Source organism: Dinoponera quadriceps, unplaced genomic scaffold (genome assembly GCF_001313825.1).
Source record: "Dinoponera quadriceps isolate SergipeBrazil2010 unplaced genomic scaffold, ASM131382v1 scaffold1658, whole genome shotgun sequence".
Classification (NCBI taxonomy): Eukaryota; Metazoa; Arthropoda; class Insecta; order Hymenoptera; family Formicidae; genus Dinoponera; species Dinoponera quadriceps.
In genome coordinates, this window is record NW_014555920.1 from 1,655,457 (window position 1) to 1,678,112 (window position 22,656).

Here is a 22,656-nt window from a genome sequence, read left to right on the forward strand (position 1 = left end):
TTCGACGCCGATCGGAAGACGTGATTTATAGTCTCGCGTGCTCGTCTCCGTCGCGACGTCGAGCGGATTTTGATTTCGGTAAGACGACTCGTGAATTATCGACCTCGCGTATACATTATTTATGAGTCCAATTAGCGGGAACGGGCGTGTGTTCAGGTCCGACGGGTGCGCCGTGAGACGGCCGATGTATCGCTCCAGCGGATAAAACGCCCGTGAAACACGCCACGTAATGTCGAGATCGGCAATCGGCATCGCCCGCCAAACGCGTTTTATCTCGACGATTAACGTCTGACTTGCATTCCTCGCATTCGTCTTCCACGAAACTCGCGTGCAGAAAGAATTCGCCGTCTCGTCCGTCGTAACGAACCGTCGAACTTCTCAACGCCTCACGACGACGCGTGTGAATTTTTACCTCGACGCGAACAGATAAATGTTATTAAGTAATATTCAGTTTTCCGCTGCAACACCGACTTTCAACGCGGAAAGAAAAAGAATGAGCTCCCGCGGCTAAAACTAGCTGTCCGCGTGGAAAAACAGTTTGGTTGAATTTAACAGACGATGAAACGAACCAAACGCGTTTTGGTTGGAGGAAACCAAATTTCTGGCTATGAACCGAATTTGGATCATAAGACATTCCGTTTTCTTTCAAGCAAAACACGTTTGGTTCGTTCACTGTCTGATGAATTCAACGAAACTTTTCGTGCATGATACAACTGAAATTTAATTACCAGATCTAGTTTTTAGTTGCGGGAGCTTCTTTTTTTCGCGTACGATTACAGTCATAAGAATTAGCTCCCACAGCTAAAAATTAGATCTATTAACTAAATTATAGTTATATGGACAGCTAATTTTCAGTTGCGAGAGCTAATTCTTTTCCACAAAGGTTGCACGTTAACAACGAGCGAAGGCACGATTAAAGTTAAAAAAACTATCGTCGCGGAAGCGCTCACTCTCCCCGATAACCTTCGTTCGCGCATTGTCGACGCGGAAATTATACGCCGCGAATCCATCAATTCTATTCCACCGGTTTCTCTGTCTCGCTCTCTGCCCGCTTCCGTAATCGTAATCGACGTCAGACATCGGTGATGTAAAAGCCCCGTCCGCGCTTCGTGAGTTTCGCTGATAATAATTTCGAATTATGAAATTCCCGCGCGCGCCGCGCTCGATTAAGCCGCCGGGAATTTTCCGAGATCCTCCCTCCCCGTCGGACGGGTTCAACGAATGGATATGTCTTTCCTTATCCTGTTTCACACGTCACATTTAATTATCACCCGTTCGAGGAAAATTATCTCATTAAAAATAAAAAAAATCATCTGTCGCGCGTTTCGTCAAATCTCCGTTATTATCTGTTGCAATCTCGCCTTACGTAATCGCCTACGTTATATATATCGTTTGCATCGCGACAGCGCGTTATCGCGGTATTACTGCACCACGAACGGTTTTCCCGCGATGCTGAATATGAAAAAGAATATTACGAGAGAGAATCCTAACAAGACTCCTCGCTGTTGTTGGCGAAACGATCTCGCACGTCGCGACGAGAAGTATGCCGATTGCGACGAATTTCCTCTTTCGTTATCTCGTACTAAAAAAAAGAGAGTTTTCTTGGTAATTGCTACCAGATCCTTTTTTCAATGTAAAAGTACAGTTGAGAAAAAAGTCGCTTAAAAATGTAACTGTGGGATATAAAATTTATATTGCAGAAATCAACCTAATTTCTACTAGAATCTACATTGGGAAAAAAGAAAGCAACTTAAAGATTTATTCGTGGGAAATATAAAGTTTATTTCAGAATTTCAGAAGTAAAATTTGATCTCTAAGAATAAATTATTTCTGCGAAATAAACCTCGTATCTCGCAAATAAATTTTTAAGTACTTTTTTCTCAGCGCAGATCCTAATCTCCGAACGCTCCGAGCATTTCGACTAGCTGGTTACCTCGAATCTGGCGCGCGTTTCGCGAAATCCCCGATTTGCATAATCGTTCGAGAACCATCGGCGCTTCAATCATCGCGTGTGCACGTTCTCAAGGAGAGTTGAAGTGATACAATTATTCGACCGCTCCGCGGTTCCGTTCCATATGCGCTCGCAACAATTACGCGGCTGGAGATTGCGATTTCACGGCGGCGCGCGATCCGCGCGTTTTGCGCGAGCGTCATTACGAAAAATGAAAGTGCAAATCGAAGCGCGCGAGAGTCGCGGTGAAAAACGTGCTCGAACGCGCGACGCAATGCGCCGTTGCAGCGCCGATACCGCGATAATCCGCGACACCGTATCCTCTCGTGTTTCCTATTACGGTGAATTTCTGAAGATAAATTGCTATTTTGTCTCGTCGTCCGTGAGTGCTTATCAAGTGGGCGTACTTGCTTGCACATATGCGCACGCACGCAGATATACACGTGCGTTTTCCAGCACAAACCTTTTACCCCTTCTCTCTATATATCTATTTATATATCTATCTATCTATTTATCTATCTCTCTTTATCGGAGAGAGAATGAATTTTTCAAGCGCTCTCTCTCTTTCAGAAGCTACACGGAAAAAAATTAGTCTTAAATCAAGAATAGACGATTTTTTCTTGGACTTTTAATAGCGCGGCTTCAATCGCACACATTGTTTCACTAATGATCACATATTTTTTCCTGTATAATTATCATCGGAATTTGTCTATTTTTCTCATTTAGTTCTGCTATGTCGCAATATTATTATTATTATAACTATCTTTTCATTTTATACGAATAGAGTACTATTTGTAATCGTTGCTGCGCTTGAAGGAATTATTCCAAGGCGCGAAATAACTAATAATAAATAACGCTTTCTCTTTCTCTCTTTCTTTCTCTTTCTTTCTTTCTCTCTCGAGAGCATATCGCGGTCGTGCTTCGATCAATCGCAAATTCCAATCGAATTACGTGCCGCGATTATTTCTCTGCCGCGTAATAGAGAACACCGAGTCGCCGGCGCGTTTTTACGTCAAAGTTCCTGGCCCCGGCCGTTATTATGTAAAGTGAACGTCGTGCACACGCGCGTCGGACACACGGATAATCGTTGTCCCGTTACCACGGGCGCCGTGATCGCACAATACGCCGGCGATTCCACAAAAATGTTACTCACCCGCGGCAACACGGGCGGACACCCGCACAGGGCGGCATGTCGGATCGAGTTTCTCGCGAAAATTGATTCAAACGAGCCGCCGTGCGGCACGTCATCGGCGTCGTGTTTCAGAATATCCGTGGATTTCATCGCGGATTACTCGCGATAAAGCGTGCGAGCGAGTGCGCCTGTCGCTATCGCGACGATACCCGGGGTCCTTTTTGTTCCACCACAGGCCGATATGTGTGTCGGACATGCGAACAAATCGAGAGATACTTTCCCTACTTTCGCGCACGGCTATCTGTGTTTAGAGTGCCTCTGGTAAGAGTACGGACAATGCATGGCTGATTTTTGATTGGCTCTTCGATCCGCTATATGTTAATGCAAAGGAAATATAAAAGAGAAAATTGAATAAATTATATCGTGTAGACACTAATAAATAACAATAATATTCGCCTGATCTGTCTATAAGTTAATAAAAATAAAATATAAAATAAATTAATAAAACATTTTACATGAAGAAGTGCTGTATGTATAATTTTCTTTTAAATATGTTTAAAATATATTTGATTCCGAGGCGTTTTATTCTCACATTTTCGTCTTCAGGATAACATGGACTCCTTCGGAATTGATTCCGATCGAATCGAAATTTCCTTTATTTTTATTCATTTTTGTTCAGGCATAGAAATGAATTCTTAAAAATTTATCTGTTCCCTATTAATGTCGACGTTATCGATACTCTTATTAGAGGTACTCGATGTTCATGACGGGGACGAGGGATGAGGACGGCGGCTTCACTTGTATGATATAATTGGCGATCGAGCATTGTCGGTACAGTCTAATCGTTCGGATGAAACCGGGACTCGAGAAAGTACCGAAAAAATGAACGGGACTCGCGCATGAAGATCGAAAGGCGGGGATCACCGCGGAAATCGTTCCGGTTACCGCCGGAAAGCGAGAACCAAAACAAAAATTGTGCAACCCGCCTTTCAGCGTTTGATTGTATAATGAATGAGGTGACGAGCGCGGAAAAAAACCGGTTCCTCGCTTCCACGACGCTGAATCACACCTGAAACCTGTCCGCGTTTAGTGGCTGCGGCGTGCTCGCCGATTCCGATACTCGCCAACGCCGTAACGTTCTCGCTCTGCCTGTGCATATAATGTGCTGTGTTCTGTTTGGAATCTTCGCGTGGTTTCGACACACGCCGATGGTCGGCGCGCAGAAATCCCAACAGCCGCATATTTTGACCGTAATATATGTTCTCGGCCTCCTCGTTCGAGGAGATGAGATCCTTTTGTTTCGACACGACGCGCCGCGATCGAGCGGTCGGAACGTGTAATTTGTTTTCGTGATATTAAATATTTACAATGTAATATTATTAATATGACTGCGGGAGGGTGAGATTGTCGCTGTGGTATACGCGAAACGCACCGAATTTTTTCGGCTGAACGAAACGCAGGCGACAGTCTTCTACGTACACTGAAGAGAGAATTTGGTAGTAAGTGCTAAAATTTGGTGAATATTTGCCGACCACCAAATATTTGATTACTGCGACCAAATGATTCAGTTCCGTATATTATCTATACGATATACGGAACTACTATATCGTATATACAGTATATTGAATTGTAATATTTGGTTGCAGCAAATATTCACTAAATTTCAGCACTTATTACCAAATCCTTTTTTTTTTCAGTGTATGAATCGATCCTTGAGAATCAGTAATATTCATTATAGATAAAAAAATTCTCAGAATATCCTTATCCAATTGCGAACTGAATTAATAAGCAATGTAATGACTCTATTTATAGCTCCTAATAGCCGTACACCGACAATTTATCTTTCGTTGAAGTCGTCATACTTCAAGATTTAGTGGAATTTTTAATTTTAACCGCCGACAATAAACGTTTCGGCGTTACGACGGCAGAGAGAAACGCAGAGAGTTTATGCGACTGTATTTTATCGTTGAAACTAGGCCTGAAATGTTTTCGTTATCCGATGCAGCCCGATCTCGGCGTGATTCTCGTTATCGCAAAAATAGAGGAGATCCGAGAATCCTGAGATTCCGATCGCCGTCTGCGACATTGAAAAAAGCCAGCTTCTATGTATTTTAGAATTTCCTTTTCGTCGGGTTTATCCTTCATCAAGGCTGAGCCTTTGTTTGCAAACTTTGCGAAGATCGCCAAACCGCGCGCGAGTGGAGTTGAAAGTCGTCGAAAGGTGCTCACGACGACGCACATTAGCACGCATATTATTTATTTCGCGGAGCTCATTAATATCGCTTTGCGCACGATGATTCGCGGTAGTGACGTTCCCGACGTTGAAGAAGGAAGATCAGAGAGGAGCAAAAAAAAGAAGAGAAGAGAAAAGGAGCGTAGAAAAACGCGCATGATTTATGACCACTCGCGGTTTACGCGGTCACGCACCTTTTACGCGGCGGAACGCCCTCGTGTGATTTCGCAATTCGGCGTTATTCTTCACAAAACGGTAGTTAACATGCGCACTGGCTGATAGCAACCGGCTTCATAAAGGAGAAACGCCGGTGTGCGTGTGTGTGCGTGTGCTCGTGTACCATCGTGCATGTGTACACGGGGTCACTCGCTGCGAAGAAACGTTTCACGTTTACGACCGGTAAATGCGTAGAAGTGCATTCGCCACGCGCATCTTGTCGCGCGAGCCTCGCCCTGAATTTCACTCAGGCATTTTTGCGAAATCCTCGGAAAGAACTTTTGCCGCTCTTATTTTTTCCCCTTTTTTGCGCGCAAAGATTTCACCCGGCATGGCACGAGGAAAAGATTCTTAATTACCGAGACCGGGGAAAATCGCGGATTTCAGCCGCGCGATAAGCCGCTCGAAAATGACGCGGACCGATTCGGACTTCGACTTCCCTGCGAAAGCGAATTCTTTCCGCCTTCGCATCGCGACGATCGAAAGCGCGACGATCAATGACGTGTGCACGTCGGGAAAGGCTCTCAATTCCCTTTTTCCGTATCGATAGTGTCGGTAATTGAACTCCTCGAGATTATAGCGATCCCCCCCCCCCGGCGAGTCGTGTTCAGCCTCGCGTAACACTCGGTCGGGCTATGAATAGAAAATGGAGTGTAACTATCATCGGCCGATTGTTTCGAGACGATCTCGCGCGGCGCCGGTTATCCTCTTATCTATTTAGCGCGAAGGGAGATGGAAAAGGAGAGGCGGAACGAGGGGTTAGAGAGAAAGAGGAGACATCTTGGCCGTAAGAATACGCGTTCTTCTCTCTCTTTCTCTCTTCTCCGCTTCTCTCGCCTCCTCCCGGCCCCTGTAACAACCTGTAGCTCGCGATGGAGGACGGACAAGCTCGGCCGTGGCTGGTACCGCCATCCTCCTATCCCTTCTCATTCTATCGGATCATCTACCATCAACGATCGCGCTCACTACTCCATTCTGCGAAGACTCGCCGCGACAGCTCTCAGCGACCGACCAGTCTGTCTCCCTCTCTCTCTCTCTTTCTCTCCTTCTCCTCCTCTTCTCGTTTCACAGTAATCTCACGATACAAATTTCTAGTCTATTGCAGCCTTTTCCTTCTCTCTCTCTCTCTCTCTCTCTCTCATTCCCTCATTCTCTCTCCTTCCTTCTGTCGCGAACTGCCAGTTCCTCTCTCCCTCCCTCTCTCGGGGTCTCGTCGCGGAGTCGAAAATGTCACGAATGACAACGGGAGGAAGTCGGAAGTCGTCCGCGAGTGATTGTTCGGCTCGATTTTGTTTGCAATGCGGGCACAGCCGGCGAACAATCGGTGGAATAGGTGGACGACGAACGAGGATTGGGCCGACCACGGGTCCCGACCGTGGCTGGTACCGCCACCCATATCAGAGCCGGCCGTCCGGCCGCCGTTTCACCGAATAATCTACCTAGCGGCGCGATTCGACTCCCACGACCGCTCGCTCGCTCCGCTCCCGCCGCCGCCGCCTCGAAGAGACGCGGAGAAGAGATCGGCCGCGCTCGTCCGCGTCCGGTTCTTCTCGCGGCGCAACGTGCGCGAATGTCAGTCCGCCGCGAGACGTCAAGTCGGTCTCTGTGTTGTTCCGCTCTCCCGGCCTCTCCGCCACGGAAATTCCGATCGTCCGCGAAGGTCCTTCGCGAAAAAGCGCGAAATTTGGGAATGCCTCGCGCGCGACCTCGTTGAACGGGAATCGCATTCGCACGGGAGAGAGGAAGGTCAAGCCAGGTGAGTGATCTCCGAGCGGCGGCTCGCGATCGTGAGATATTTACTCGGCATCGATCGCGCGTCAGCGCGAACGAAAATACAAACAATAGTAGTTTCCCAGCGAGAAGCGCAAGTTGACACAAATTTAGTTGTATCATCATTTGCCCTTATTTCGCATTTGCTAAAAAAAGGGATGATAGATGGTCAGGGTTGGGTGAGTTAAATTAATTAAATTGATTTATCAAAGTTAAAATTTAATTATGCAACACTATATATATAAATATAAATAAATAAATAAATATATGTATATATATATATATATATATATACATATAGTTTAGAGGAAGAATAGTTAGGCTAGGTTTACAAATATAGTCTCGCTGGCTTCCAACTTCCAAGTTAATTTACCCGACCTTGTGGACGATATAACTAGATTTGCGTTTCGACTTGTGTCCCTTGCCGGCGAGCAACCGATGCTTCGCCGTCGTCCGTCTCGCTCGATCGATCGCTCCCAGTTCCCTCCCGATTTCGATCGCTTTTTATCGCGTGTAAAACGGCGCGGACCTGCGGCGACGTTCAGAAGAGCGACGTTCCGACAACGCTGTCATTACGCGACTCCGCGGAGTTATCGTCATCCGGTCTCGGTAGAACGCGAGATACTCTCGGTGAACGCGCGCGCGTCACTCGCACGTGCGAAATCTCCTTGATCGGCGCTTTAATTACCAGAGCGTCGTTCCCACATCCGCGCGCGAATTTGAAATTCATCGCGCGACGATGATGATCGACAAAGGCAGCGGTCGGTCGATCTTGCTCGTCTTTGAAACACGTAACTCGCCGAACTTACGGCGACGGTGGAGCTCTAATGGACCCCTCGCAATTAACAGCTAATTGTCCGTGAATTCAAACGGCGGGGAATCCAAAGCCCCCGGCTGGAATCACAGTGCGCGCATATAAACGGATTATATTCCCGTTCTCCGCGAGTGAAAACTCGCTGTGGCTTCGCCACAATCGGCTCCCTCGATGAGGAGAATGATCACTTTCTTACGTCGAGCGAGCGAACGAGTGAGCGCGATAGATTCGCGAATGAAATCATAACGAAGTTACTTTACGGAGGCTTTTCAGTGAAATCCGCAGGTATTATAGTGGGCGCTCCACTTTCCTTAAGCGGTCCTTCCGTCGATTACTTTCTTATATCGTAACACGATCGAGGGCCTCTCCGCCTCTCGGGATCGATCTTCGACTCGACCGCGAGTTTCTTCGCCGCACCATTAAAGGTTTTATCCTCTCAGCCCGCGGAGTTCTCGTCCAAGGTGGGCTCCGCCAGCGAGTCCGCGTTGCAGCAGCCGTGTGCTGTTATTAATAGTCGAACAATAATTCAGATAACTCGTGTAAAACAAGATCTCGAGAAGCTGGAGGAGTCTCTTTGCGAGCATTTGTCGCGGTTGTCGGTTGTCAAGGCTCATGCGTAAAGTATTTATGGGTAAATATCACCGGTTAACGCTTTATGCGTAAATATTACTACAGATGTTAATATTGTTGCATTGTGTGCGTGGGAACAAATTTTGCGTTAGGTTTAACACACTTCACATGTCCCGAACGGCCCGAACAAGTTTTTGCGTTAATTTAATACAAAGCGAACGTGTTAGGAAATGACGGAAATATTACACGGGGAAAGGGAATCAGCTTCTATAACTAAAATCCAGCGGTTCATGCGATACAATGGAAATTTATTTGTCAGACTTAGTTTTTAGCCGAGAGCTAATTCTTTTCTCCGTGTACGACTACAATTACACCTGTGTACGACTCTATAGTCATAAGAATTAGCTTTCAATTAGCTGAAAACTAGGTCCGGTAGTTAAATTTCAGTTGTATCACATGGTCAGCTGGTTTTCAGCTGTGGAACCTACTCCCTTTTCCTGCGTAGGTCAAAAATTGACGCAAAATTAATATCCATAATACGAAGTACACTAAAGTATAAAATATATTATTTTAACGCTCACACAAGTTGAGTATCGACCCGACCCGGCCCAAAATATAATATGAAATAACAAGCGCAATATGTTAAATTAACTCACGTATTAAAAATTGAACATAGAAAATTTTAACAAGGACCGATTTGGACAAATCAAGATGCTTCTCGCCGTTTGGAGCCGGTATAGCAATTTTGCAACGTCCTGCGCGCGCGTCTAGCGCGATGTGTTGCCAGGCGTCAATTTACCCGATCCTTAAATTCTCCGGGTGCACACGTGCAATTTGCGTGTCTAGCTATTCAAAAGAGATTTCATCGCGATAACAGATTGACGCCAACGCGTGAGACACGTTGACACGCGCGCGCGCGCTGCACGTATCCTAACTCTGTTAATTTCATTCACTCTCCGGGCGCTGAGCGATTCTGAGCGGCGATAAATTTATCACGATTACACGCGCGTAACCGCCCCGAGCCGTTGATAACGTCGCCCGTCTGTGTTTGACGGTATAAATCCAGCGACAATTAGCGCGGTCGCGATGTTAAACAGCGGCCGCTCCTCTCCGCGCGGAGGATAATCAACGCGGCTTATCCCCCTCCTCCCCCGGTTTCCTCGCTTCGGATCCTCGCGGTGTAATTAGACGCTCTGGCTACCAGTAGTTCTCTCCGCGCGGCATCTCGGAATAACAGTATCGCTTTTTGTAAGGCCGTCAGGTCGGGTTTGTGCCGCCACGGGGCCACCGACGGGCCCCGCTGCAGCGATTCGTCGGCGCTACAGCGTGTTTCAAAAACACGCGTTCCGGAGCGAAACGTGTCGAAACGGGTGGCGACGCTAGCGCGCCGAACCGGAGATTCTTATTGTCCAGATGCTAATAATAATGCCTTAATAGAGGCTTTTAAGCGCTGCCCTCCAGTCAGGTCGTCTCCGAGATCTTTAGAGCGTCTCGCTTCCGAACGAATTCTCTGCGTGCCTCTATCTTTCTCTCTCGCTTGTTTCCTCGTCGCCCGGCTTAAAAGCTCTCGTTTCCCCTCCACCCCGTACGCGCCGGTATATCTTAGTATCGTGTCTCGGTCTACGTATATGCGTAAGAGCACGGGCGACGCGTAAAATTGAACGCGTTCACGCACGAAAGTGACGATACTCGGCGGCTCGCGGCATCCTTGTTCTTCCATTGTCCGCGGGATTGTCCGTGAAGAACGCATTCGTGCTCGCTCGGCCACAATTACAATACACGTGGCTGTTCCTCGTTCTCTCGATAAGCCACCCTCCCCCGTGTACACCTGATAATCCCGGCGGTTGTTTTGACTCGTCGAAACGTGGGGCCGCCTCTCTGGCGCAACGGGAGAAACAAAGATTCCTCCGACGGTGCGGGCAAAGGCTATCGAATCCGCCGACGGTATTTTTACGATATGTAGGCTCAAAAAATATTCCTAAGCGCCGCGAGGCATCATTAATACCATTAATAGCACCGAGAGGTCCACGGGTTATCGGCGGCCGAAAGACCCCGATACGAAAAGCCCCGTGTCAGAAGTCGGAGATCGGCGCGCACAGCGAAGTGTTGGACGAGAAATCACGCCGGGACCAGATAGAGCGCGCCGTGACTTTTCCTTTTTTCGCTTCGAACTGAAACCGTGCCTTATCTCGGCACGTTTCTTCGCTTCTTCACGGGAATCAAAGCGACAAATCGTCCGGTGCGCGGGTGCCGTATGGGCGAAATTTTCGAGACGTCGCGCCCGAGCTTTGAAACTCTCCTCCGTCGATCCGAAGTCGCTTCGGACTGCCGCACGAAACTGTCGCTACCGCCAAACAATGCGTGTTGATTCGCACGTACTAATGTAACACTTGTAACTTAACCTTAGCTCGCTCTATTCCGGCGGACGTTCTTCGGTTTTCTAGTTTTCATGATATGCCATTTTTTTTTTTTCTCTCTTAAAGTATCAGGTGCTCGTTGCAACGAACGGATATTGCTTTTTCTCATTTCAGTTCTACATTAAGTCTTCAAAGGTCTTGTATTGTGCTCCATTTGATGTTGCAAACGGGAAGATTTTTCCGTTTTCTCTATTTGAAGACTTAATGTACAATAGGACTAAGTAGATTTAATGTAGGAAAATTTCGACTCGGGACGATAATGTCTTTAAAAAAAGGGAGGAAATTAATAACTCACTGATCTCACTATATCCTGTCGAAAATTTCCAGGTGGATTCCCGTGGAAACTCAAAGGAACTCGCGTGAATAATCCACACAGTGTATTAAATATACTTATAGGGATCCACATGGCGTGTGAAAATCCATGCAGGAATCTACATGGATTGTTACGTAGGATCTGTTCTTCACATTTTTTTTTTTTCGACATAAATCCTCAGGAGGCAACCATGAGATTCCACATGGATTTCCCGTATAGATTTCCGTCTGGTGTTGTTCAACATAATGTATAAATTTTCGTTCTCCGAGTTCCACGCGAGCTCATTTTATAATATTTATTCCGCGAACGCGAGACGTGTACGTACAAATCGGTTATATAATTTTCACGTCGCGCCAGACAAATAATATTACAGTTATAAATCGCCGTGCTGAATTTTAATTAAATTCAAATCAAGACGTGTGAGCCGTATCCTGCGGGGCAATTTTAAGTCGTATTCGTTGATTAACCCGCGCAGAACCGCGCATTGTTCATTATCACGCGTGGTGAGAACCGGGATTTGTATTGAAGAGACAGCGACAGCGACGAGCGGGTGCGTTGCAACGTTAAAACGCGAACCTTACACGCCGCTGATGCATTTCCTACAAAAAAAAAGGGTAGATAATCTTCTCACGAGTGTCTCCTCCGTCTTTTTCTTCCGATACCGCGACGACGACGCAAGAATCGATCTGTGCGCGCGGCTTTTCCGCCGCGGCTCGTAATTGCGCGGAAGCGGAGGATTTTCCGTCGCATCCTGCGCGCGTTACGTACACAATAGCGCATTTCACGTGCGCGCTATGTGGGAACATTAGACGCTTAGGTTTCTTTTCGCTTGTTACCTGGCCATTGTACCCATAATCCTTGTATTACCTGCACGGGCAATGTGAGATAGCGAGTGCGCGAGCGCGCTATCTCAATCTGTCGGTTATATTTAAAAGCAGATTCAGAGCGAAAAGAACAAGGGAACATTGTTGCGTGTCCGAAACGCGAGCGGATCACCTGCACTGAGAGTTTTAACGAACGCGTGTGTCGAGCGGCGTTAATGAGCCAAGCGAAAATGGGTCGAATGCGCGCGCTCGGCCGTGAAGCATGAAGAGGAAAGAGAGGAAAAATAATAAATTAAATTGTGAAAAATAAAAAGAGAAATACCAAATTCTCGCGGGGAATCGCGGATAGCTGGCGTCACGGAATGCCTCGAGAGAGATTTCATCGCGGATCGTGGCGGAAAGTGAGCGAGGTAACGTGAAATAAATGAGGGAATATAATGAGTCGTCTCTCGTACCCACGAGCGAAAACTCTTCGTCGTCGTAGAAGGTTGGAAGCGCTGTCGCGATGGCCGACCATGTAGGTCACGACCCATAAGATTTTTGTCTTATTCCTCTTCTCTCCTCTTTTTTTTTCTCTTTTTTATTCTTTTCTTCTAAAGCTCGACACGACGAAAGGGAAAGACAAATCGGGGGAACCCGCGGGAGAAAGTGCGTCTGTCCATTTTCTAATTGACCGCATCCGCCGGAAAAATAGTTTATCTCGTTAAACGTACAGTCATTCAACAGCAACGGCGCCAGCAGTAGCGGCATCTGTTAATATGGCCCATAGATTCTCGGTTAATGATACACGAAGAAAGAAACCTGCGCGCGAATCGCAACGAGCTTTTCCACCGCGTCACTCTTACCATGCAAATTGAATTTTCACTCGCGCGCGGGGACTCGCCGTCGGAGCGGATCTTTTTTGCGTTCCACCAGGCGAATCGCGAGCCTTGTCCCGAGAGTTGCTCTTATTTTTACAAATGAAAGTTCCCCGTGAAAGAATGTTTCTAATTATAATCTCGCGCGGCACTCTCTCTCTCTCTCTCTCCCCTCTCCCTCCCCCTCCCGTCGACGATCGTGCTGGTCTCTTTAACAACGTTCGAACCGCAATCGTGAATCCTTCATTTCTCACGATAAACGTTCCTTTGCGCACTCGGTACTTAATATTCTGAATTTTAATTTCAAGCGGACAGATATTTCACGTGTAAAGGTGACGCGAGAGATACGCGATATCGAAAATGTCAGATCGGTAAATAACGATTAAATTTTTGCACCGTACGAAATCGACCGTGGTCTTTCTCTCTCTCTCTCTCTCTCTCTCTCTCTCTTTCTCTCTCTAACTCTGATCGTAAAGGGTAAAGGACGTTACGCGCGCTCGGTACGCTTCTCGGATGGGCGTTCCATCAATCCATCAACCGGCCGGGCCGGATCTACCGTAGGCAGAGATTGAATTAACAGCGATACTAATTGACCGCCAGCAGTGACCAGCTGGCTGCAGCGAGACGCGATTGTCTCGTTGACGGTGGGGGAGTTTCACCTTGAACGTTATGCAACCCGCTGTCAGCGTGTGCACAGCTCTATACCCGCACGCACACGGGATTAGGTAGGTGAATACGTTAGGCGGTTTCGCGCCTATGGTCCATTACGCACGTCTAATGGTCGCCTAATGGTGGTGCCCGGTGTCATTCGGACAATTACAAATTCCGCGAAAGCGTTTCTCGCAATCGACGCCGGGCATCTGTCTCGGTCGCTGCTGGTTTTTCCCTCTTTTTTTTCCCGACGCGTGTAACGGTTATACAATGAAGAGATTAGATGGGCGACAGTTACCGTCGTTGATCCGCCGCGGAAAAACCTACCTGGACCCCGGCGGCCGTTAGACTGGCGGCCGGTGTCGTTGCCAGATGGGACCTTCGTCGCTGCTCCGCCTTCTGAGTGTAGGAACTTGTCAATTTCTTGCGAGAATTGTTCGCGAATGAGGAATACGATGATCTCAGACAGGCTTCTGAAGGATGTCTTTGAGACGTCGAAAAATTTTCCGAAAGGACCCAGAGTGCCTTTCAGACGTCTTTAAGGGTGTATCATTCATCGGTCGTTGTGTTTTCAGTGGCGCGTCTCAAGGGGGCCATTAGTGAAATTCGTGTTTATCGGACGAAATTGAATTTCTACGCGGAAGAAAAGAATTAGTCTTAAATCGAGAATATTATAATCTTCTGATTGAATTGACACAGGTGAATTTTAGTTACAAATATCTCGGTTTTCGAATGGTCAATCTTTTTCCAGCTACACGTGCAATGAGTTAGATAATATTTCAACGTACACGTGGTGCAAGTTTCATCGAATTCTAATCAAATTCACTTCACCTCACAGCCTCCTTTAAAGTGAAATAACTTTTGATTCGTGCTCTGAATTTACCGTCAAACTTTCGGTGTCACTTTTAAACGCAATGTAGGTCAACTTGTACTTTCTCTCATTATTTCGAGTTACGGATGACACATTTTTAAGTCGCCTTTTAATCGTTTGCGCTGTCCGGGAATGATAATATAACATGAAAACACGCAGATAATTCTTGCCAGATGTAGATCAGACGATGTAGATTAGAAAATTAGTGAGTCGCAAGCGAACGTGATAAACGCTCTCCCATTAACGGGGACGAAATTGGCGGCGAAAGTTGTTGACATTTGGCGCGGGAGGAGCACGCATACTTATGATCGGGGTCGCGAGGAACGACGATATGACCATTCGTTATTCATGACGCGATTGTTCTCCGTAACTATACATTTTAATGATTTGCAAATTGGTCGGCGATTTAAATAATATCAAAGTCGAATTGTCTCGCGCGTATACGTGCGTCAATAAAGAATCGTTTGTTTATCCTTTTATTATTTTTTGTCTCTCCCGCTATGTTGCACGCGCTGTATTGTGGCTCGCTAATTGTCATTTATCCGTATCACAGTCGGTAATCTTCGCTGAGCCGCTCGAATCGAACTGTCACGCTCAATGTTCCATCGAGACTCGAATTGCAACCAACGTATAATCGCATTTCCCTTGAGAATTGAAACTCTCTACATGTTTCCCCGTATCGAATACGAGGTGACTCCGAAGTTGTCGCGCACGGTGGTAATTCAGGACATCCTCACACTGGCCGGAAGTTTTCGGATAACCTCGAGTTATTCTGAACAAATTAAGGATAACAGCTCGATTAATAAGACGAACGTTAATAACGTTTTCGACGTTTCGGTTCGTCACGGACGGTTCTCAACTTTTGCATTTCCCCGACATCCGCCCAGCTGGCTCGCTCGGCGAACGATCTCCTTTTCCTTGTTTTGCGGGAGAACTGAAAAACGGAGTTACAGATATTCGTAGGCGGCAGCTTCTCAAGCCTCATCACTCACGACTAATTATCCGGAATAATGAAGTCAGCCGATGCATCATCGATTAAATCGCATACTCTCTCGCGTATTTTCGTAACTTTAATCAGCGTGGCGGACTCGACTTTTGCGTCATCATTTATCACTCGGCCTTTTTCCCCCCATCTCGGCCGTTTTTCCCTTGTAAATATAACCACTACCGACGCGGCATCGTTAACGCGTAAACACGCATACGCATGCACACACTTACACACACCGTTATCCTTGGATTCCGCGAGTCGTTCGGTAAAGCGTCGCACGTGCATCTCCGTGTGCATCGGCGTGCTGACAAACCACAGAGTGGTTCATTAGCATATGTTTTTTTGCGACGTATGACTTCCCCGATCGAACGTGGCGAATGGATTGTTTCGTGTTTGTGAGCATCGTAATTATCCTATGTGATGTGTAACACCGGCTGGAGCCGCTTGCAGTGTACGGCCTACGTTGAATTAACGGCCGTGTGTATTTGTTGTTCGAAGTCTCGCCTGCCCTGAATACGTAAAGCCGAGCCATTCGCGTTTTCCGCTCTGGGTATATTTAAACGGTAATATCGCCGCCGCAATTACGTAATAAAACGCGCGCCCTCGCGCCTATCCGTTACGTCTTAACTTGTAAAGGCAACGATGACTTGATAATTAATCATGCTATATTCTAAATGAGTGACACGCTGGCTCGGAAGAGAGAGAGAAAAAAAGACCGTCTCGCATGCGGTTATTGTGATTCACTTTTTGCAGCGTTCGCTTAAAACGGAACGATCGCGCGCAGATATCCTCCGCTCTTTGATTTATTCAATGCCCGTTAAGGCTGCGAGCGAATTCCCTCTTCCTCTTCGCGATTTACATACCTGCGAGAGTAATTTAAGATCTGTTCGTTTCCATTATGTAAAAATCCAGGGCTTCTTAGATCTTGCAATCTCAGAAGCTCGTTGAATTAAAGCGCCCCGTGCACGAGAAAGCGATAGCGCTGAGAAATGTCGGCGGTACGACAAAACTACTTCGCAGAGCGGCTCCGCTGAGGAAAATTGTAATTAAACGTTTCGGTCCTCGCTCTCGGCTATTCTAAAGTGATCAGAAAACGGAACAACGTAGGCAAACTCAGACCTGCCGTCCAGTCACTTAAGTCACTTTCTGTCACTTTCTGTTTTCTTGACAAGTCGCTAAAAAATTCACTATCGTCCAAAATGGGCCATTGTGGTCACTTTTTTCCTGAGCTGCCGTTAAATTTGTAAAATATGAATGTTATATTTAATATATATATATATATATTTGTTTTCAAACTTTTTCCTTGTTACGAACTATCAAGGCCGTACTGTGAAAAGAACTTGCTGTATGTTAAATTATTCATGCAGAAAGGAAACAATTAATCTCAAATCAAGAACAGATATTCTCATATGCAAGCAAGAATGTTCGAATCTTGGAAAAAGTTTAGTCTTGATTCAATTGAATTTGTATTATATATACGAAGTATTGACTTGACAATTCAATTCAAGGTTAAAAATCTCCCAAGAAGATTATGATATATTCTTGTTCATGTATGAGAATATCTATTCTTGGTTTAATACTAGTGTTTTTTTTTCCTCCGCGTGATGCTGCAAACTAAGCGTGCTTGAGGGGGGGAAAAATTGAACCGAGGACACGAGTAAAACGTGGGAACGAGGGAGGTCATTAAGTGTCAGCGGAACGAACGAGGAAAGAGCCATGATGTGCGTGTGCCGATTCGTTTCATCTCTTCACGATTGTGTATCCTCGAAACGTCGTAACAATCCCGTCGACCGGTCGTTACGCTCGTCGGAGAATCGTGTCGCGAAGCGCGTTACATCGTTCGAGCAGTAACGATAATTAGAATCCTGCGCTGTGTTGTGTTTCTGTGTGCGTGTGTGTCGCAAGGCGAGTTGCCCAACTCTGCGCGGGGCGTTCGCGCGAATACGCTTCCCGCAAAGCGTCCTTTGTGCGACCGCATGATTTTTTCTCCTTTGTGTTTCCGGAGAACGGCGTCGGATAGAGGATCCTTTCATTCTCGTGCGCCGAGACACGGACGATCGTCTCGCGCTCGTTCCCTGTTGGAATTTCAACGACGACGAGGCTGAGAATGCGCCCGCCCGTCCGTGTGCGTGAAAGGGCCTCGCTGTCCTACCTTGTGTCTCTTCCTCCACACGTTGCACGTGTCATGCATATGAGAGAGAGAGAGAGAGAGAGAAAGCTACGTACGTGTACACGTGACAGTTGCGGTGACTTTTGTTGTTGCCTCCCGTGCGTCCTCCTCTCCTCCACAACTTCCTTGTCATCGTTGTCGTCATCGCGAACAACCAGCGCTGGATGTCGAGCATTTCCCGGTGAAACGAGCGTCATATTGCGTTACGCGAAACGGAAATGTGAATTCTTTCACCACGCACTATCGTCGAATATTTCGCCGGCCGCGCGCGCGCCTGATTAGCAGTCACGAAAAGCAAGGCAGAAACTACAGAAGAAAAAATGCCCGCTGTACAAAGTTCGCGTATGTGTCCGCGACGCGTCCGTGATCGGCGCTATTAATAGCTAATTACGTGTCGGGAGCAAACACGACTGATCGCCGGATTAACCGCCGATTATTGCCCAACCGAGGCGCGCGCGATACCTTGGCCTGCTGCAAAAAGCAGGATACTTTCCATTTTTCTTATCTCCTTGCGTTACGGATAATCTAGCTATTCTAGCTGGTGTACGTGTGTGTGCGCGCGCAGATGTAGGTAGGCAGGTACGATCTCGCGTGTGCGATCTTGCGATCCTGCAAAGTCGCTACGCGCGGTCGTGCATGACGCCGCGGCGGCGAGGGTTCTACTTTCTTCGATAGCCTCTCTCTCTCTCTCTTTCTCTCTCTCTCCTCTCTCCTTTCTCTCCATCTTCGGAGCACCGTGGATCGGCCCTCGATCGGCCATCGTCTACGCAACGGGCCGCGCGGTAACACGTCATACAGCGACTTATGTATTTAATAAACGCAGCCGAGTTCGCTTTCGCGTAATAAATTGTGAGACGCCAACTTTTCCTGCTACGAGCTGAATCTTAACGGTACATCTCGTTATGAAAGCCGCGCGAATTCAGTGGCGGACGCAACGTCCGCGTCGTCGTACTTTCACGATTCCCGGCGATTCCGATCTAACCGGAGGTGAAGAGAGAAAGAAAAGGACAAGAGAAAGAAGAAGGGAGAGACGGAGGAGAAACGAGCCACCGACGGTGTCAATCGGCGGCTAATCCGATCTGTAATCATGCGGCGTTGTTTCAAAGAGAAATATCCGCTGTGGAAGCGCTCAATCGTCGGTGCGGGAAGCATCCCGGTGGAGAAAGACTACGGGGGGGGAGGGGCGAGATCGTCTGTTATTACGCGCACCGAAAGTGTTTATTAGGGAGGCAAACACAAAGCGCGTCGCTAATTTATCCGCCGCGCGTGAACTGGGACCGATGCGGCCAGGGTTGTCGCTCGTCCTGATTCTGTCAGGATTGTCCCGGTTTATCGATACTTGGCGTAACGCCGAATATTCGAATTTTTAATTTACAATAACGTACAGAAGTGCCTCTTTATATTATTGATTTTACTGAGCTGAAAAATTAGTCTGAAATCAAGAATAGAAAGACTCATGTGCGAGCAAGAATAAATATTATAATCTTCTTAGATTTATTTCTAGTCTTGAATTAAGTTCAAGTAATACTCGCATCAATATAATTTCGACCAAATCGAGACCGACAGGCTTCTAAGAAGATTATGATATTTTTACTATCCTTAATTTAAGACTAATTTTGTCTTTCCGTGCAAAATTCATAGACACGTATCTAACATTCCTGTTGTTTTGGTCTTTAAATACGAATATTTCAACTTTAAACGTAAAAAATATATATATATATATTCTATGTTGAAAGTTCAAATATTCATATTTAGAGACCAAAACAATGTTATTTTATATTTCATTTTATCGCAGTTGTATCTTTTCATATTTTAAAAGTTTTGTTCTGTTCTACTTTATTTTCAAGTACACGGGGAAAAAAGTCGCATCAACCAGAAAGGGAACAACTAGATTTCCGGTCGTAAGAACCACATTTGGGTTTCATAAGAATCAGAAATTCTGTTTCCTTCTGGTTGTTCCCTTTCCGGTGCAGACTTTCCTTAATGCAGCTTTAATGTAGCTTTAATGCAGCCTTTTTTTCCGTGTAGTAATTAGTATATCACATACCAATAAAAAAACAAATATATATTGTGCATACTTCAAAAAATTCTCGTTAATTATAACCCCCTTCTAATTCGAAATCCCGAATTTTATCGAGGAAAAGCTGGCAACCCTGGATGCGGTCGCTCCAGCCAACTGACATTTCAGCGGCAATCATGAGGCTCACCGTAACGATCGTGGTGTGTCTTTTGATCTTGCCTATAAATAGACGGTCGCGCGAAAGTCGCTTTGTTGCTAGAATTCCCCCCCCCCCCTAAATTTCCCGATAGGTGCGCTCTCACAATTGGGACGTTGGAGATTGTTTATCCTGCAAGCTGCGCGTGATCACCGGCTGCCGAGAGAGATTTGTTATTAGCGGCGCGATTTCGGGGCGAATCGGTGTATATTGTTCGTCGTCGTCGCGCGCGCGAGACGTAATCGCACTCGGCGCTCGACTGTAAACGTGCGGAGAGAGAGAGAGAGAGAGAGAGAACGAGGGCGGACAGTTTGATGTATCGCACGACGGAGAAAGAGAGCGGCACAGATCCACACGCCGTGATCCATTCGGCCGTTTAGCTCGGCGCGGCGACGGCGGACGCGCAACACGGCGCGGCTTTGGCGCTCGACCTCTTTGCGCCTACGTGGGAGGAATAGGAAGTCGTGCATTAAATCCGAACCTCCACCTTTCAGCGCTTAAACGCCTCTCAAATGGCACGGCCACGGGTCGGCCCGCCACTTCGAGCGCGCACAAAAGCGATTGCGCCCGTGATTGCGCCCATTTCCGAATTAAACGCGTCGACGCGGCCGGTCGCGACCGTCGAATATCATCAAACGCCTATGTCGGCGGTGTTTCTTCCAGAACGGGCGATCCCCGTCGCCGGCTGATCGAAGATCTTCACGTCTGTGAACCTGTGCGAGAAGTTGACCTCGCTTTTTCAGGCTCTGAGAAAAATGAGTTCTCGAGTTCTTATTCAAAGTTCCGTCGACAAAATTTGTGTCGACATTCGACGTGTCAGTCTCATGAATCCTTACCATTATCATCATTTATCGAGTTGGTCATTTTCGGAATAACGTCTCGACGAACCCATTACTTGCGTATTCATCGAAGTATCTCCGCGACGTATCGATATTAATTAATCGACGAACGCAAAAAATTGTTGTGGTTCTCGTCGGACCCGACTCGTCGGTCGTTTCTCCCTTTTTCTTTACGTTTTATTTGGCCGTTTCTCCCCGGCGAATCTTTCGGTATTTATCGTCAGATACGAGAAACGGCGGTCTCTAGAAGCCCTAGCGAAACTCGCGGACTTTCTCGCTCGGGCGTACCGAGTGGAAAGATCCAGCGTCGACCGCTCACTCGCGATTGCGCTCACTGCCGAATTAACCATGTCAGACGTGGCTTGTTCGTCGTGCGCGAGCGGATAAAAAAGTCTCTTTTGCGCTCGTAATTCGACCGCGGCTTTCGGCGGCATTGAAATCTCGCGGGAGGACGAAGACGGCGGAATTTCGCGCGAGCACGTTTCGTCGAGTTCTTCCTTTTCTTCGGCTGTCGGGCGAATGAGCCGTTTAATTTCGTGCAAATACACGTGACACGCACACTTTGAGGCGAAGAATTCGCGGCTGTGCGCGAAAACTCGTTTCAATATTCCTCCGGGCGTATTTCTGGGGTCGGAGGTAGATTTTTTAGAGATTCCTCGCACCGGTGTATAACTAAACTAATATTTAACACGTGCGAATTCGCAATTCACCGCTCCCTTTTTAGCACCGTCGAACGCCGTGACGGTTGCCGGTATTATGACACTACCGAGTCTCGTTAAGTTACGTATAAGGTATGATTAATAGCATCAATCCAGAAATAGTCACCTTATTATTATTATTATTTTTTTTTTTTTACGTAAACGATTAGGAACACTTGGTACACTTACTTCATTTCTTAAATATTTTTTTTTATTTCTCCTGGATTTCAAAAAGTAGCGAGTAAATCTATACTTATAATATCCATAAATAATAATAAATCATAGAGAACAATCGATAACACGCTATATTTTGTTAATAATAGTAACTTTTAATTAGGGTCTAAACGACCCAAGGTAATTATACTTGGATTAAAATTTTTTTTTTTTAAGTTGAATCATCAGTCATTTTGCACGGAAATCAATAACGCGTCCGTCAACGTGTTAATTAAACGGAAGAGAATTATTATCGAACACCCTATATGGTCTTCGATTTGAAATCTTTTTCTCCAGTTAACCTCCCCCCCCCTCTTCCAATTTTCTTCTCCTCACTGTAGACGGATTAATATTATATTAAAGATCTGTTCGAGGAACGCGTCCGTCCGAAAGGCAGCGCGCTCAAAGTATAATCATGACGTGAGTCGCGAGTCCGGGATCCTTGACGCAAACAATGATCAAAAGCGGCACGCCGCGGATAACACGTTCGGCGTCTCTATTAGCACTTCCGTTACTTACCACGTTATACTTGCGGAACAAATATCGATGATCGTTTAGAAATAGAAGATACACACGCGACGCAACGCGCGCCGCTCGCGGGTCTCCGACGAGACGATCGACGTCTCTCTGCGCATACTTGATCTTAATTGGACGCATAGTGTCCCTCGAAGTATGAATAGTGTCGTGCATGCGCGCGATGATGATGAAACGCGAAAGGATTTAGCCTTCGTCTTCAAGGCTGACCGGCACAACCGCGAACAATCGTCCGGGCTGCGTGTCGATTTCACACGGACGCACCTCCGTCTTCTCAGCCTTCGGGATGTTCCTCTCGCGAGACACGTGAGATAATGTCAACAATTTCATTTCGCATTATCACAACGAGCCGTGAAGCGGGGGGGGGGGGGGGGAAAAA

The 22,656-nt window shown here is 46.7% G+C and overlaps 1 protein-coding gene across 3 annotated transcripts in view; it reads left to right on the plus strand.

Annotated features, from left to right (window-relative positions):
• The window catches only part of LOC106745770 (PTB domain-containing engulfment adapter protein 1-like), a 48,862-nt gene that overhangs the window by 17,745 nt on the left and 8,461 nt on the right, over positions 1-22,656 (plus strand). Inside the window, exon 1 of one of the 3 annotated variants that reach the window (XM_014621673.1) lies at positions 7,051-7,288. The exons of the other annotated variants lie outside the window; for them this stretch is intronic. The gene's annotated coding sequence lies outside the window, so the exon portion shown is untranslated. Of the gene's footprint in view, positions 1-7,050; positions 7,289-22,656 lie in introns of those variants that run through there. 3 annotated transcript variants of the gene reach the window in all.